We start from the raw sequence: 18,012 nt of genomic DNA, 5'->3' as shown, positions 1-18,012 counted from the left end.
GCAGTACTCCGCCAGTTGTAAATTTCCCATTGGGGCGGATCATTTTCGGACATTTTTCGGACTATTCCATATTTAATACGGAATTGGTCCGAAATTTTTACCAGGGTATAATAATTATTAGTTTAAATGTACTGGACAAATCACCGAGCCGACACGCGGAATAGAAATGTTCTATGAGAAAGAGAGTAAAGAATGCAAACAAAATCGTCTTTTGCGGTAGTTTCATTGTCAGTTTAAATAGTTAAATACTGAAAGAAGCCGCTAAAATTGTAGATCATTATCATTTTTATTTAATTATATCCTATTTTATATACAGAGCCTTCTCCTCTGTAAGAAGGAGAACTAAGTTCCTACAGTGAATATAAGATTAGAAGAAACAATGGCAATCAGTATTCACGAAGAATTACGCTTTCGTTTGCTGTAAGCAGATGCTGCCATACATTTGTGGATTCGATTGCCTACAGGGTAAAGTTTCAATTTTTATTTTTCTTTAGCTCTCGCTTAATTTTTCTCTTTTTTTCATCTTCATAGTCTTTTTTCTCGCAACATCTCTTGGAATGCACTTTTCAGCTGTCGATTTTCAATGTTGGGCACAAATACAAATTATTGTAACATAGTATAGTTATGCAACTTTCAAAATTAACAAATTTAACTAGTTTTTTTTCCTTCACTATAGTTTTTTTAGTTTCATTATTTATAAAAGTATACCTATTTGTTTTATCGAACATTTTAACACTTAAAGTACCTATATACAGCATCGAAAATTTTCTGAAACCTAAGAGAATCTTGCTCCGCAAGGTTAGAAATATTGAATGACGAAGCTCTAAAGACTCCCAGTAAAAAAAGAAGTATTGAGTGAAGCGTTTAGGAATTGAGTGAAGCTCTGAGCCAATACGGATTCGAGTAAAAACCGTATTGGGACGTTTGACTCAATCTTTTTTTCATCCGCCGAATACGGTCTTATTTTAGCATTAAAATTAAAATCACATGAGCAGAGTATACATTATAAATTGAAAGCACAATTGTCCTGGAATGTAAAAATGCCGATTTAGATAAGAAACTGTGAATATTTTTTATTTTTTGTTAAAAATTGGTAAAAGCAAAGTTTGACAAGCGCGACTGATTTTACCATGTGAATAAATGAAGTGGTAAGTTTAAATGGACGAAATGGACTAAAAGAAATCTACTTTTACCGACAGAAAGTTCCTAGAGAATTGTGGTAAATTCAACAAAACAATGAAATTTCATTGTTTTCTAGGAACTTTCTGTCGGTAACAGAAGATTTCTTTTAGTCCATTTAAACTTGCCACTTCATTTATTCACATGGTAAAATCAGTCGCGCTTGTCAAACTTTGCTTTTACCAATTTTTAACAAAAAATAAAAAATATTCACAGTTTCTTATCTAAATCGGCATTTTTACATTCCAGGACAATTGTGCTTTCAATTTATAATGTGTACTCTGCTCATGTGATTTTAATTTTAATGCTAAAATAAGACCGTATTCGGCGGATGAAAAAAAGATTGAGTCAAACGTCCCAATACGGTTTTTACTCGAATCCGTATTGGCTCAGAGCTTCACTCAATTCCTAAACGCTCCACTCAATACTTCTTTTTTTACTGGGCTGTATATAAACAAAACATCAGACATGAAACATGAAAATCTATGTTAATTCTCATAAATTTTTTAAATAAATGTCATAGTTATTTTAATAATATATACTAAAAAAGCCTTCTTTTTGCCTGTTTTGAACTGGAATGTCCCCTTAAATGAAAAAAAATATATAACCCAGTAAAAAAAAACTAATTCAAATGAATTGAAACGAATTAACATTTTTGGTAGGCTCCAATTCGTATTTGTCACAAAGCGGGATTCACTCAAGCTCTTTGTATATTCAATTGAATTTAATTCAATATGTACCAATTTGTCCAAACGAATTCGCATTCGAAAGAAATGGCCAAGGAATGCATTGAATTCGTGCTAACGAATTGAAAAAAATTAAAGGCTCAAAACTTGTCCAGTGAATTGGTACGGATAGAAGGTTCGGAAGTTCAATACAGTTTCACGAATTCAGGAAAATTGCATCATGGCTCCAATTCGTATTTGTCACAAAGCGGGATTCACGAAAGCTCTTTGTGAATTCTTTTTAATTCATTTCAATTAGTTTTCGTTTACTGGGAACCTTTAAAAGTGAAAAAAAATAAAAATGGATTTTTTTATAAAAAGGACATTCTTTTATTAGAGGAGATTGGGGAATTGTGGGCCACCTTAATTATTTAATAATATTTTTTAAGTTTGATCATCAAATTTTTTTTTATTTTCTTTTGTTCATCCAAAGTAAATTTTTCATTAGCATTTTATTACTTTGCAACGTTTTATAATTACCTATAAACCGTAAACGAAAATCACCTGAAAAATTGCATTCAAATATTTATTTTGGACCTTCATAATTTTATTGTTTTTACAAGGATTTTCAAGAATAAATTATAAAAAATATTTTTTTAATTATTGTGTGGGATTGGTACTTTGACTCCAAAAAAAACTTTGCATCAAATTAAAATGAATAAATAATACAAAGCTTTTTGTAAAATGAAGCATTTTGGGAATTGTCCCCTTTTTTTAGGGAAGTATTTATTGCTTGTTTTTGGCGATTTAATTGCACATTTCAGGTACATATTATTAAAATCACTCATAGCTATATTAATTTAACAAAAACAATTCGTTTCATTGCAATTCATACGATAAAGCTGTTTACTTAAAAATTTGTAATTAATTAATTGCGAGATTCCGATTAATTTCATTTTCTTACTTTTTCTTTTCGAATTTTAAACTAATAATTAAACATTTTTAACATTTTTAATATTTCTAACCATGTTATAGATATATTTCATCGTTATTTTTTATTTTGAACTCAATTTAGGCAGTGGCCCACAATTCCCCAACATTTTTTAAAATCATAAAATTGCACTCTTTGGTAAAACTGAAATTTCTTTAAATTAAGTGATAATTTTGGGAAACTGACTATGATATATGTTAGTTTATACCTCCTACTGACACGAAAAATTTGAAAAAAAAATTTTGTGTGTAAGATATTGAGCTAAAAAAAAGTGTGGCCCACAATTCCCCAATCTCCCCTAAATTTTTAAATTTTTTTCAAAAAGTTCAGGTATTTTCTTAAAAATAATGTATAGGTCAGAAAGTGGGACAAAAACTTTTAAGTGGTCAAATTAGACGATTATTTCTGCGGTACCCTTTAAGGGAGTATTCTGGTCTATAGGCCTCAATTTCAGGCGTTTTTCCGAGTAGAATAAAAAAGAAAGTTTAACATTTTTAGTATTTACTTTTCTTGCAAGTTGTTTATTAATGTTTAAAGAGTACAGAAAAAAATTAGAAAACAAAATAATAAAAAAATTTAAAAGTTATAAACTGATGAAGTGGGTACTGAAAAAAAGAAAGTGCGTACTGGTTAACAGTGTGGAGACTTTTGTAATGTTCTAAAACAAAAAACTCAAAGAAATTCTTGATTATTAAAGTCTTCGCTATGGTCGGTACCTTGGAAAAGAAAAAATAAAATTTTTTGGCAAAATGGCGACGATTTAAAAAAATGGTGTTTTTTGATTCTGTTTTTTAACTTTTTTGAATTTTTTAAAAATAGTAAAAAAAATATTTTTCAAAATCCAAGGTTCCGACCATAAAGAGATGTACAAAGAACATTTCTGCAAAATTTGAAGTAAATCGGTTGAGTAGATTTTAAGTTATCGTGTCAACAAGAATTTTTTTCAATTCCCACTTCACCAGTTCATAATTTTAAAATTTTTGATTTTTTTTCCTAATTCTTTTCTGTACTCTTTGAACATTAATAAACAACTTGCAAAAAAAGTAAAAATTAAAAATGTTAAACTTTCTTTTTTATCCCACTCGGAAAAACGCCTCAAAATTGAGGCCTCTATAGAGGCCTCAATTTAATTTAATTTAATTTAATAAAAAAGAAAGAAAGTTTAACATTTTTAGTATTTACTTTTCTTGCAAGTTGTTTATTAATGTTTAAAGAGTACAGAAAAAAATTATTCTGTTAAAAAAAAAAATAAACCATTTTTTTAAGTATTCTGGTCTATAGACCAGAATACCCCCTTAAAGTCGATTATTAAATCTAACAAATGTTTGGTTATTTCTTTGCACGTCTGACACTTAGAAGTTTTTGTCCCACTTGTTGACCTATACATTATTTTTAAGAAAATACCTGAACTTTTTGAAAAAAATGTAAAAATTTAATAAAAGAATGTCCTTTTTATAAAAAAATACATTTTTATTTTTTTTCATTTTTAAAGATTAACATTTTTTTCATTTAAATCATTTTTATAATTTAAAAGCTAGTGAAAGACCTAAAAAATTCATATTTTAAAAAATTTTCTTGTTTTGTTTAAAAGAAAATACAGTTCATCAAAGTATGACATGTTCAACAAAAGTTGAAAATTTTTACCCCTTCCAGATCTTAGATTTGTTTAACTAAATTAGTCAAATTTGGTATTTGAAGTTGTATCATGTAAGACTAAAGTTTGAATAGAATTTTAGCCTGATCCCAGATATTCCGAAATTTAACCTGGGTCACTTATTGATGTGGAACCCGTCATATACAGTCGAACCTTGATAAGTGAGAACTGGATAACTGAATATGGGCTTAATTATATTATATCAAGAAGTTTTAACAAATTTTAATATATCTTTATTACTAAATATCCCGCGTAAAAAATGTTGGCTACCTCAAGGCTACCTCAAGGCTCACTTAAGGCTCAAGACTTGTTTGAAGCTAAAAAATCGTCTAAAACTTAAAACCTGAACTTAGACATAAGGCTTGCTTAAAGCTCAAGACTTCTTTGAAGCTCAAAACTCGTCTAAAATAAACATTAAATGTCTCAAGCCAATCTTATGTCATAGACGAATTTTAGCTTATCAAACAAGTATTTAGCCTAAAACGAGCCTTATATCTAAGTTCAGTTCTAATTTTTAGACGACTCTTTAGCTTATTAACCAAGTCTTGAACCTTAAGCCTTAATCAAGTTTTATGTTTTAGACGAGTTTCTAGCTTCAAACAAATCTTGAGCCTAAGGTAAGCAACCCAAGTAGAAATGTAATACTGGCATAGTACTGATCTTGTACTGACTGCCAGTATTGCAGTACTGACTCCAGTACTAAGTCAGTACTGGGAAAACCCTGGCTGGTAACGCTGTCCAGTACTGATTTTTACCGGCGGTCAGTATAAGCTCCTTATTTAATTATTAAAGCATGGGGAGTAATTTATTGAATACTAATAATTATTATTAGTATTAATTATTATTAATTAATTATTAGAATTCCTTTTATTAAAATAAGTTTTAAAAAAATATTTTTCTTATTTTTTCATTATTTATTTAAATCTTATTTATTTAAATTAATGACTAAATTATTATTATTACTGGTTATTAATTATTTAAACTTATACTTTATGTAACACTGTTAAGAATTATACACAAAACACTTAAAACTAAGACGGAAAAATATCGCACGCACGGGGGACCGAACCCTAGACCTCGAGGACGCAAGTCGAATACACATACCGCATAGCCACGCAAGCTCGGGAGTTATCTCGCATAAACTTCCTTTTGAATTGTGGGACCGATATATACAGTGCTTTAATAATAAATCCACTGCATATTATATTTATTTCAAGAAAAATTATTATACATATATCTTTATATACATTTTATCAAGTCATTATGTAGTAATTAATAGATACATCATAATAATATGGTAAAAATTATTAATATAATTATTTATTTATTATTTATAATCTAATTATTTATTAAAATAATAATAAAAAAAAATTTATTTAAGAAAAATTTTTGTTAAATAAATAAATAAAAATATATATACAGCTTTAAAAAATAAAATTTTTTTTATTATTAATAATACGTAATAATTCTAAAAATAATTAATTAATAATAATTTATTATTATATTATTAAAATATATCTATTAGTTAATAATAAATTAATAAAATGTTTGATATTATTGTTGATGAATAATGTTTTTACAAATCTTTGCAAATATTTTAATTGTTAATAAATCAAACGATGTTTAATGTTTAATTACATTATAACAAATTTTGATTGTTTTTTTAACTCCTTCGCAGTACTGATTTAGTGTTAAGCCAGTTTTCTGCCAGTACTGATTTTAGAACTTTTCTAACTCCGACATAGTACTGATTCGGTTTTGGAGTCAGTATACTCCCAGTACTGATCGGGTTCCGAAAGTCAGTACCGACGGTCAGTACTGAGTCAGTACCATGTCGGTGTTTAACTCCGTCCTAACTCCGGACATTTCTACTTGGGAATGAGCCTTAATCGAGTCTTGAAAGTCTTATGCCAATCTTATGTCGTAGACGAGTTTTGAGCTCCAAACAAGTTTTGATTTTTAAGTGAGCCTTGAGCCTTATCTCTAAGTTCAGTCCTAAGTTTCAGACGAGTTTTGAGCTTCAAACAAGTCTTGAGCCTTGAGGTAATGGAATTTAAATGATAAAAATAATTTAGGAAAAATCAGAGTAACAATATTCTTATATAAAATAATAATTTTATCCCTAGGTTATCTTTAATTCTTAAAAAAAAAAAAAATTGATCACTCCGAGTCAAAGACTTCTTCATATTTAAAATAATATTCTTATAAGTTTTTAAATTTCAAAATTTTTTTTAAAATCTTAATTCCTACAGAAAAATAATAATAAGTAAATATTTCTTTTTAAAAATAAAGTTATTTGTATTGTTGAATAATTTATCAATTAAGAAAATTCGTAAATAAAAGTATAGAAATTTTTTTGTGTGTACCTATCTAATAATAATTTTTAGAGTGAATCAGAATATTCCTTATAATCAGGAAAAAAGTCAAAATTCTTTCTAGAAATCAGAGAAAAACAAAATTAAATATTTGTGGTATTGAAAAATTCGAAATTATTTAAAAATGAAAAATCTTTTATTTTTATTCTCAAAAATTTTGAAATTTTATTAAGTAGAAATTTGTTTATACCAATGCAACCAAAATAATATACCTCATTTTGGTCTGTTTTTCCGAGTAGGATAAAAAAGAAAGTTTAACACTTTTATTATTTACTTTTGTTCCAAATTGTTTATTAATGTTTAAAGAATACAGAAAAAAATTAGGAAAAAAAATTAAAATTTTTTTAAAGTTAGAAACTGGTGAAGTGGGGACTGAAAAAAAAAGTGCGAACTGGTTGACAGTGTGGAGACTTTTGTAATGCTCTAAAACAAAAAACCCAAATAAATTCTTGATTATTACAGGCTTCACTATGATTGGTACATTGGAAAAAGGAAAAATTTTTTTTTAGCAAAATGGCGACGATTTAGAAAAAAATTGTGTTTTTTTGACATTTTTGAATTTTTTAAAAATAAAAAAATATATTTTTCAAAATCCAAGGTTCCGATCATAAAGAGATAGACAAAGAACATTTCTGCAAAATTTGAAGTAAATCGGTTGAGTAGATTGTGAGTTATCGTGTCAACTAGAATTTTTTTCAGTTATAAACTTCAACAGTTTATAACTTTCAAAATTTTTTTATTTTTTTTTCTGTATTCTTTAAATATTAATAAACAATTTGAAAAAAATTTATATTATAGTATATTAAGCAACAAAAGGGTATAAAGGCTGCCTTTATTCCCGTGTTACTTACGATATTTTTTATTCCTAATGCACAAAAGTGTCGATTTCAGATAGCAGACGACAGGGAATAAAAGTCAGTCACTTGTTCGACTTATATGAAAATGGCGGCCGTTTTCTCCCTTGGGCAAAAATAACGCATGGCATCAGCGGTTATGTTTGCACATGGGAGAAAATGTACGCCATTTTCATATATGGTCGAACAAATGAGTGACTTTACTCCCTGTCGTCAGCTATCTAAAAGCGCCATTTTTGTGCATGTGGGATAAAAAAAATATTAAACTTTCTTTTTTATCCTAATTTTTCAAAAAATTGTCATAAAAAATTATTAGGGGAGACTGGGGTAAACCCGCGCACAGGGTAAACCCGCTCACCAGCGATTTAACGCGATGAACTCAACTTAAGATGGAGATATTGATACTGTGGATAGTACTTACCATTCAACTTATATTAACGAACTTTCGTTTAGTTTCATGAATTCAACATAGAATCAGAGGCAATCAAATGTTTTTAGAGGTATTAGAAAAAAAACGTTTTTTGGATTTTTAAGTTTTTCGATCATTATTTTTGAGTCTTAATTTATTTGGCAAATTTTTTTCTGTTGCTATTGGATGTCCTTTTTCGAAGTACATGTATAGTTTTATCTTATTTCAAAAAGATTTAATTAAATTTATTCTGAAATGTTAGGAATACATTCGGGGAAAAGTCGCTCACGTGAAGTCGGGGTAAACCCGCTCACTTAGTTTTTGATTTAAAATTTAGAATAAAATAATTTCACGTATTATATTTCAACAATAACACAATTTATGACTTATTAAAACCAAAATTGTAACTACATTTCACTTTCTCTTAATAAAATATAACACTATTTAAATCCATAGTTGTAATTCATGAAATCTATGTTCATTATTTATTAAACCAATTTGTTGTTTATAGAAATGTTTATATAACTCATAAATTATCAATAATAAATTATACTTAAGACGGGAATAAGACGAATTTTAATATTTAAAAAATAAAACTGTTCCGTCTTGAAAAGATAAAGTGAGCGGGTTTACCCTGGAAAATTGTGATTTCGAAATTTGGTATATGTGTATTAAAAAGTTTCTCTAAGTAAAACTAAAAAAGATAAATCAAAAACTCTTTTTTATTTTTTTAGTAGAAATCATAAGCTTTCAAATGATATAAATTAACTTGGATTTAGAGAATAATTTCCTAGATTTTTACCGATCTGAAAAAAAGTGAGCGGGTTTACCCCAGTCTCCCCTACTATAGGCATCAGGCTAAAATTTTAAAACATTTACCTTCTGAATTCTGATTCATGTTCACATCAGAATTAAAGTCATGTTATTTAATGTGATATATTTTTCCATAATAAAATATATCGGATACGTGAATAACATATCTTTAATGGGTTAATACACATATAATAATAAGTTTTTCATTGTGAAATAAGAAATATGATATGCGCGCAAAGTTTGCTAGTAAGTATTTAATTTTACAAAAGTAGGTATTTTACAATTTGAGAGGAAAATGTGATAAAGCTATATTTAGATATAAAAATTCTAAATTAAAAAAAAAAATTATACGAAATTTAGTATAGTTGCGTGTTAAAATTTAATTAATCTTCTTGATATTTGATATAATTATACTAAATTTTATATACGTTTTCTTAAAGTTCAGTATTTTTTATATCAAAAATTCGCTTTGTTTCGTTTTCTTTTTAAATTTTAAAATACTTTTATAAATTTTAATATTTAGTTTCTTTAATTAAACTATCAAATAAATTCGAATTCTTTTTTCTTAATTGAATTTCTCAAGAGATTGAAACTTCAGATTTTCATTTCGAGTAATAAACTCTAACCACTGGATTATAATTATGTTTTATATTGCATATAACAGAATTTCATTTGAAAACATAAATAATAACCAAATGTTTAATTGCATTTTGAAAATAATTATCTTCATTTCAGTCAACTAATAATCTTTGGTTACATTTAAAATGTTTTGGTTGACATAAATAATTTTATATTTTCGTTGCTTTTCTCAATCTTCAGAAACGCAACGTGATGAAAATGCTATAAAATTAGGTTTCTAAAAAATGTGTTCCATCGCACCGTCCGATCCAGAGACTTCTTTCTCTCTGAAAAGATGAACGTTGCGACCAGGAAACGCTTTCTTACCTGCAAAAACCGTTGAAAATATTGCACCTACGCACCTGGGACGTTTACGTGCTTTTAAATACCACTAGACAGATGTCTGAGATAGAAACTTGGGCTTGTGGATGTAAAGCAAATCAACCCTTTTTTCTCCAACATTTGTGTAACGCGTATGTATAGTCGTATATTATAGACTATGGCAGGCGTGGACTATGGAAACAACATTGAGAAGACTGTGATTTAAAACGCCTACACACAAACTGAAGACACAGAAGTAGCTGTACGCACAACATAAGATACGGGAACGTACAAAATTGCCAGCTTTTACTCAATAACTTCCTTTTCAGCAAAGGGTACGTACCTAAACTCTAAGGTCCAGTTTTGATAAACTCTTTCGATGACGAAGCAACATCTGCTCGAATGCAGATGTCCGCGTTTATTGCTGAATGATTTAAAGGTCTCTTTTCTTTTCCACTCCAAGTCAATCTTTACATGTTTCAATAAGTTGTCTAGAAAATTTTCTCGTAGCTCATTTGGCATAAAATAAACACTTACAACCTAAACTATCGATACACTTCAAAATTTTTAAATTACAAAGAAGTTAAATTTAACTTCTAATAATTAAATTAATAAGTAATTTAATTTTCTAAATGTGAAATCTTATTATAAAAGTAGTTATAAATCAAAAATAAGGAGCGTTACCCTTATCAAAATTAATAATCCCATATCAAAGCTTATGACAGTTTACTGGTGGCCAATTAACTACTCATTTTTCTGCTTTAAAAAAAGGAAACATAGGGGCGGAAATTGAACCTCGTCGATTGGCGGTGGTCTAGAAACACCTGCGAAATTCTCATTATATTGTTCAGAACATGGAAAATTATCACGATAATCGTCTTCAGGGGTCAAACTGGTCTACATTAACTACATCCTGGTGGAACCCCCCGCAAAGTGAATCCTCCTGATTCGAGGGTCATGTGACGTCACATCCTCTCTAGAAGATTGCGTTCCGGTCTAGAGAGTCAGCACCGGAAATCAACGAGAACAAGAGTATTTGATTGCGTGAGTTTTCAATATTATAACGGACTCTCTACATTGATTTCTAGAATCTCAAACAAAATGAGATTTCGATTCATCTTGAGTCAAGGAATAAAATTTTGTTGTATGTCAATATTTGAATAAAGAAAATTTAAATGATTGTAAATTTTTCAGCTTTAATTGTGATAAATTCTTTGAATTTCCAATGCAATTTATACATAGACCAATCGATTCGTCTTGATGTGTGAAATAAAATTTTATTATACAATGAACTTTAATGTGCAACGTAAAAAAAATTCTTCGTATCCTTTTTGAGATATCCTTAATTACACCCAGGTCTAACTAATTACCACAATGACCAAAACAATCATTTTTTTTAATGAAAATTTCTTTTCTTCTATTCTATTTTCTCACAATGAAGATTATAGGCTGACTTGTACAACTCGAACGCACTGCAAGCCACGAGTTGGACTTGGAGTATAGAGGCGTGAGTCTTTTCCTGGTTAGGGAGAAGAAGGCTGCTTCCTCTCACGGAACGGAATCGATGATTACCTGACTATACATTCATTATCTGCCCGCATGATGCGTTTTCAAAGCTGAAAGCAGTTTCTGTAACGGTCAAATTTACCCCCATATGAGTTTCCGTGATATAGTCGGCAACCATTTTTTGAACCCTTGTTTAAACGAACTTGAAACTGTCAGGTGTACTTCAAACAATGACAAATATTATATATATTACAATTGAACACATCTACTTGGATACATAACATACATACGTTTGGATAATTTCGATTGAGCGATTCTATTTAATAAACTCTGATGAAAAGAAATGTTGTATGGAAAAATGTAAATGGAACACGCTTGAATCACTTCGAAAAATGTGCTTGTGATTAATCAGCATTACATACATATACATATATATATATATATATATAAGTTTTAAAAAATGGAAAAGTTTTGTCTTGAAACAATACACATTACAGGGCCGTTTTTAGGGTATTTAATTCCCGTGTGCCAAATTGGTTTTGGCGACCCATTCTTATTTTTGTGAACTATTTAAATGACCTAATAGACAAATAATAATTTATATATATTTTTATTATAAAATTGCTTGAAATAATATTCCTGTACATGAAAGAAATTACGTAAACTGTAAATCTTGATGTATCTATAGAGAAAATAAAAAATAATAAAACTGAAATATTTAAAAAAAACGACCAGCACTTTATGTTATAAGAATCGATACTTTTCTGTCTTTTTTGTGGCTAATTCATTTATAATAATTGAATTGCCAGATCGTAGAAGGGCATATAGCAGACAGGATTAAACTTTTTAGCATCTAAGATTTTACCCAGTAGCGCATAATGCTTGAATCGTATATCACAATAACAGGTGACTTGCACATCTTGCAATATCATTTTAATCATAAACAATCCTCGATTTTTAATATTTCTGAAGTTCTTGCAATTAAAGAATATTGGAGTAATTGGATAAACAAATAATTCTGAATTGCATTATTTTGACGTCAAAATCTTAGAGACCCCAAAAATACTACTGAATTAAGCTTGATAGTAAAATCAGAATCTATGCTTCATCTGAAATGGATTATTATCACTACAATCCAGACAACATTTAAAAAACTCAGCCAGAATCTTAAATACTTGTATTTTCATTTTCGTCCATAAAATAATAAATTGAACTTTTGTTCATAAATGTGGCCAGTCATTGTTTCAGTTTTGACTGCCGGTATAAAATCAGTACTACGCCAGTATTAGATTTCTACATATAAACAAACAAACGTTTACTTCCTATCGTTGAATATGTTAAAAATTCTTTAATTTCTTGGGCGCATATTAAAGTAAAAATATTAACTAACTGATTCTTTTCAACTTACGAACAATGTTTTAATTGTGATAAGAATTCGTTTCAAATAAAGTATACCTTTTGACGACCATTATTATAAATAAGGACATAAAAATACAGGATAAGCCACAATTCTAATATTAGTAACTGGAAATGGAAGTAAAGAAATAAAAATGAAGTCTTGAATGAATAAACAGTGAATAAATAACTCTTACCTACAAACCCACTAAACAACTAAACCAAGTATAAGTAATGCATTTCATTCAAGGTTCTTTATCCTCTTGTATGATGGTACCACTATTTACTTTCTATAAAATTGTATATTAAATTATTTCATGCATCTACATATATATACGTATATAGCACCTGTTCTTCATCAATGAAACACTGAATGTTCCTTTCGTAACTGTCGAAATTTTATTTTCAACAATATTTATAACTGTGAATCTACACGGAGAGAAATTTATAGTAGTGGGTAACATAATTGTGGTTAGGGTGACCATCTTTAATGCTACGTATACAGACAGCTATCTAGATAGTCACCGTTACCATCAATATCATCAGGAGTAACATCTTGGTAGTACGGGGTAGCATAACTATATTTTTTTTAGCATCTGGGATGGTTGGGAGTAGCATAATGATAGTATCGTGTAACATCATCTTTTTAACATCAAAATCTGACTATCCATTTCTCTCAGTGTAATACAATTAAAGAATTTTTAAAAGCTTTTGTGTTTTTAAAGTGCAGTACTTCTTCACATAATTCCTCTGATGTCCCTGTGACTTTTTTTAAAAACAGAAAGAATTACTAATTTTACAATAACAAATTAGCCATTTTTTTATATTTTACAGCTTCTAAGTGCTTTGAAAAATAAGAAAAAATAAAAATCCTCCCAGGATTCCATATTTTTCTAAAAAGAATAAAAATATAATATATTTAACCGAATTTAAGAAATCACTGTAAAATATCGAATCGCCCAAATATACAAAATAATCTAAAATCATATTTGTCAAGTCATAGTTCAAAATTTGTAGCAAGATCCGAGCGTTACTAAAAATGCAAGGGCCTAACCAAATTTCTGTATTTTTCCTGATCAGAAACAACACACAATCCAATTCGGGATCGTTCTATAGAACACCCTTATCTCTCTACATTACTCCAGAATTGTATTACTTTATTTATTTTTTCTATGATCGCTACATTTTTGTTAGTTATTACATTTTTAATTTTTTTATTAAAAATATGCTTATAAGTAAACTTTATTATTAAATTAAAAACTTTTATATTAAATTATTTTACCCAAAATACATCAAATTTTTTTGTATTTTACATAGTTTCGAAAAAATATAATTTTAAAAACTAAAAGATGATAAGTCAAACTAAGATTTTAGAAACAATGGTACGAATTACTTTATAGTAATATATAAAAATAGCACATTAACAATTAAAATTAACAATATAATTAAGGGGCCGTACACATAATACGTCACGCGATTTTTGACCATTTTTAACCACTCCCTCCCTCTATGTCACACTTCGTCACAAATCTTGAACCCCCCCCCCTTCCCCTACGTCACGTCACACACGTAAATTTCACTGTAAATTTTATACATTGGACATTATATATTATATCCTATACACTCTAAATTATTGAATCAGTTAAAAATAACTGATTTAGAAGCAAAAAATCAGACACTAATTCAAATAGTAATATTTTTTTTCGACAATTAGTTAAAAATAACTGATGTTTTAATACAATTTTTTTTATTAATTCAAATTAGTCACGTTTAACTACCTACATAGCACCGAAACTGTTCTAACAATTTATTAAAGATTTACCCGCAAGCTTCGAAATATTTAAATGCAAAGTTTAGTGAAAATTGTGTAAAGATTTAAATATCCCATTTCAATAAGTGTTTAGTGCGAAACTTTCCTGAAAATTTAACCTAAATTTTCAGGAAAATTTTCGTATAATAGTCGAAAATGTAATTTAAATGTTCAGTAAACTTTCAAGCTATATTATTAAGAAAATTTGACGATAAACATTTATTGGGGTGAGAAATTTAAATCTTTACAAAATTTTAAAATAAACTTTGCAAGTAAATTTTTCGATGTATGCAAGCAAATCTTTAATATACATGTTTAGAAAAGTTTCAGTGTTTTGTGGATAATTTTTCAGTTATTTTCAACTGATTTAGAAGCAAAAAGTCAGTTACTGCTGATTGTCAGTTAAAACCATGATTTTTAACTGATTCAAATTAAGAGAATATATTATTTATCATATTATAAATAATATACCAATAGATGTTAAACAGGTACATTTTAGATATTAAATAGTTTAAAGCATTTTTAACTTGTTTTATTTAGAAAAAGTGACATTGTCACATATAATTTCTTATAATCTTTGAATATAAAAGATTGTGACGTAACACATGAGTTCACCCCCCCCCCTCCCCCATGTCACACTTAGTCACAATTCTCAGACCCCCTCCCTCCCCCTAGCCGCGTGACGTATTATGTGTACAGCCCCTAATATAATTATCATAATTCATAAAAGTATAAGTTAATAGATATAAAAAATTGAATAATTTCTAATAACTAAAATCCATGACAGGGTTACCACGCTTTGCTCTTTTCAAATTCCCTGACATTTTCAAGTTTTCCAAGTAAAAAAACGGAATTTTTCTAGGATTTTAAAAAGAAAATTTTTCAAAAACATCAATAACTTCATTTTTAAATAAACATTTAATCATTATTTTTTTATAAAAATTAAAATACTTAAAAATTTTAAATTCAAGAACATATAAGAATATTATTATAAATTATAAAGATATCGATCACTCCGAGTCTTCGAATCGAAGTGATCACTTTCTTCATGTTTTATAATAATAAAAACTTGCTACTAAAATTCTTCTTTAAGTCAATTTTTTAAAAATGATTTTTGAAAAAGTTCTTTATGAATTTTCGAATTCTTTTGTTTACAATTTAATTTTACGAAATTTCGATTATTCTGACATTCTTCAATTAAATATATTGGAAATTAAAACTTTCAAATAATTAAAAAGAATTCCATTAAACTTATTGTGAAAAATTAATTCTATAGAATTCTTAATTAAAAATATGAAAAGTTAAAATTTTCAAAGATTTTAATTTGAAATTCATTTTTAAATCAATATATATTAGAAAATTCTACGAGGAAAAATAATTGAATTTCGGAAAAAAATTTTATTATTTATAAAGATAATTGAAATTTTGACAAGAATTTTTGTAAATTTTTGAACATAATTGGATTTCTGCGAAGAATTTTATAAAATTTTTTTTTTAAATTGAATTGTTATTACGCAAAGAATTTTGATAAAGATTTTGAAAATAATTTTATTCTTTAAAGAAATTAAATTAAAAATGTATTGAAAATAATACTTAAATTACTAATAAATAAATTGTAGCAAAGGTTATTAAAATAATTAAACTTCTATGGTAAATTTTATAAAATTTTTAAAAATTATAACTTTTTTCGAGGAATTTCATTAAAATTGCATTAAAAATAATTAAAATTCAGGCATTGAGTTTTATTATTTATGAAAATAATTGAATAATATATGAAAATTCTTTGTTAATAATTTAATTCCTGTGAAATTTTCATTATTTATGAAAATAATTAAATGTTTGCGTAGAATTTAATTAAAATTTTTTTTTAACTATAATTGAATTCTTTTAGAAATTTTTATTAAAGTTGTAGATATTAAAAATCATTGAATTGAGGATAGTAATTAAAAATAATAAACATTTTGACAAGAACTTTATGAAAATTTTTGAAAATAATTTAATTTCTGAGAAGGATTTGACTACTTTTGAAAATAATTGAATTTCTGAGAAGAATTTAACAACTTTTGAAAATAATTGAATTTCTGAAAAAAATTTTATTACTCTTGAAAATAATTGATTGAATGGAGGAAAGTTTTTAAAAATAATGAAAATTTTGACAAGAATTTTGTGAGAATTTTTGAAAATAATTGAATTTCTGAGAAGAATTTTACTACTTTTGAAAATAATTGAATTTCTGCAATTATTTGTAATTGCTTCAAAATTCAATTTGTTTTAGTGTTTATAACTAAAATTTTTCTATAAATCTATTATTTTTAATAATCAATTAAATACATATTAAAAAATTTGACTAACTTCAGCCCGTGTAGAAATTGCAATGTGGCACTGTTAGGGACCGTAGAAGTTTACCCTTTTAATATTATAGGGGCCAAATAGGGCAAATTGCTAATATCTGCAAATTTTTACTAGCAGATGTTTTTTTAATGTTTTAATTAATAAATTAATAATAATAAAAAAAATTAATTAATTAATTAATAATTATATATTAATATAAGGGGTCATATTCACATATTACGTGATAAATATTTTAGGTATTTTAGACCCCCTCCCCCCCTGCGTGATACTTTTTCTATAGTTTAGTATAGAAAATTTGTTAAAGCGTGATACTTAGCTGACCCCCCTCCCACCCCTAAATGTATCAAGTAGTAATATGTGAATGACCCCTAATGTAATAATAATATAATAGTCTAATAAAATAATAATAATAAAATGAAACTAATAAATTAACTGTATAATAATAGAAACAATAATAATAAATTAATTAAACATTTAATATTAGGGGCCATATTTGCTCCGTCTGGGACCCTTGTAAGGGATTTACTTCGCGTGCCACATTATATACGAAAATCTGTAATTCGGTCTCATTAATCGGGCCGTATAAGGGCCTGATAAGGAACACGATATAATTTTTTGTTGAGGAAAACTGTTACGGGCCACATAAGCGCCCTATTATTGTCAGGGACTATAATGGCAATTTCTACACGGGAGAAGATTTTTAGTTTTATTTTTTTTTTAAATCTAAGTTTTTTTATATTTCTAATTAAATTCATTTAAAATCGAAATTTTACAAAATTTTAAATCAAAATATTTTGAAGTTCATCTACTTATGAAAATTGTAAAAGCAATTCTATTAAAATTGAATTAATTTTGAAATTAGACTTCAAGAATAAACACAATAACTTTAGAAAACAACAATTTTCCAGGATTTCGATCAAAATTCCCTGACTTTTCCAGGATTTCGATCAAAATTCCCTGACATTTCCAGGTTTTCCAGGTTGCGTAGCAACCCTGCATGAGAAAACATTGAGGCAAATTGAAACAATTAAAAAAATAACAATAAATGTTTAGTATTTTTTAAAATTAGC

General features: G+C 27.4%; 1 protein-coding gene across 1 annotated transcript in view; it reads left to right on the top strand.

The window, feature by feature from the left end:
* Positions 1 to 18,012, top strand: part of LOC122508768 — a 115,336-nt gene that overhangs the window by 69,132 nt on the left and 28,192 nt on the right. The window lies entirely within an intron of this gene.

The sequence above is a fragment of the Leptopilina heterotoma genome, unplaced genomic scaffold (genome assembly GCF_015476425.1).
Source record: "Leptopilina heterotoma isolate Lh14 unplaced genomic scaffold, ASM1547642v1 Lhet_57, whole genome shotgun sequence".
Classification (NCBI taxonomy): Eukaryota; Metazoa; Arthropoda; class Insecta; order Hymenoptera; family Figitidae; genus Leptopilina; species Leptopilina heterotoma.
Note: the sequence above shows the minus strand (reverse complement) of the source record. Positions and strands in the feature narration are given on the sequence as shown.